The 1,322-nt window shown below is 55.1% G+C and overlaps 1 pseudogene; it reads right to left on the bottom strand.

Moving 5' to 3' along the window:
• Positions 1-430: 430 nt before the first annotated feature.
• On the bottom strand, positions 431-980 carry LOC110218174 (calpain small subunit 1 pseudogene; annotated as a pseudogene).
• Positions 981-1,322: the final 342 nt, after the last annotated feature.

The following is a 1,322-nucleotide window of genomic DNA, read 5'->3' on the forward strand; positions in this document are numbered from 1 at the left end:
TGGGGGCAGCATATGATGGCACCTGGCTGACCTGTTAAAGCACATTACATATATTTGACTGGGTTCTGGGGCCAATGACAGGTGTGTTAGAGCACGTGATACATTTACAGGCATGCTGGGTGGAGCTGGGGGGAGACAGCACATTAGAGCATAAGTATTTCTAAGGAGGCTGGGAAGCACGTGGCTGGCGTGTTAAAGCATGTGACATGTTTGCAGGGGTGCTGGGGGGGAGCATGTGGTTGGTTGGCATGTTCTGGAGCTGGGAGGTGGGGGTGGGGGTGAGCGGGGAGTAGGGGCTCCTTGGTGGTGGCCATGTTTATACAGGCGTGGGTAGGAGGGGCTCCCCAGGAAAAACAGCTTCAGTGGCTGGTGGTGTGGGTGCCAGAGGGTTCCCATGTTGGGCTGAGATCCACAGAACTGCAGGGGATGGGGAGAGCAGTTTCCTGGCAATCTCTGTCCTGGGTGGTGGAGGGGGGCCGACGACCAGTCAGGTGAACAGAAGCACGGGCCTCAGGAGTACATGGTCAGCTGCAGCCACTCTTGGATGTTTACCCGGATCTGCCCACTGCCATCCTTATCCAGAGACTTGAAGGCACGGAACACGGCGTCAAGGCGCACGAGACAGCTGATGAAGTTGTCAAAATCCATATTCCCGTTCTCGTCGGAGTATCGCCGAATGATCATCTGGTACAGCTCTGGGCTGAGTTAGAAGCCTGCAGCTGTAAAGGCTCCTGGAAGCTTATTGCTGCCCATGGTCCTTGAGCGGTCTACGTCGTACTGTTTGTAGATGGCCTGCCATTTCTTTATGTTGTTCCAAAAGTACTTAAACTCCTCAAAGCCAAGTTTGCCAGTGTTATAGCTGTCCATGACGGCCACCATGCTCCGACAGGTGTCGATGCCAAAACCGTCTGTCTTCAGGTCAGGGTGTCGAGTCACCTCTTGTGTAAGACGTTCATGAGCTCGGAGGCACTGACTTCCATGTCATCTCCTGCCAGCTGGGCAAACAGCCTCCCGAACTGCTGGACCTCCTTGCTCTCATTGGCCTTGATGTTGGAGAAGAGGGATCGAGGGGGCGGGGGCTCTGGGTTATAATTGGCTGCAGCTTCACTGATGGAGATGATGACGCCGCCTATATGCCTGCGCCCCCGCCGCCGCCCTTCCCTCCCAGGAAGGAATTAACCAGGAACATGTCTCCAGGACCCTGGTCTAGTCCTTGTCCTCGGCCTCAGTTTCCCCGGCTCTGGCCTGGCCTCCTGCCCTGCTCGCTCTCCTAATGTACCTTTTAAACAGTATTTTAATATTGAATGGTAGGAGAGCATCAC

The sequence above is a fragment of the Phascolarctos cinereus genome, unplaced genomic scaffold (assembly GCF_003287225.1).
Source record: "Phascolarctos cinereus isolate Bilbo 61053 unplaced genomic scaffold, phaCin_HiC Scaffold_726;HRSCAF=1367, whole genome shotgun sequence".
In the NCBI taxonomy this organism is placed as follows: domain Eukaryota; kingdom Metazoa; phylum Chordata; class Mammalia; order Diprotodontia; family Phascolarctidae; genus Phascolarctos; species Phascolarctos cinereus.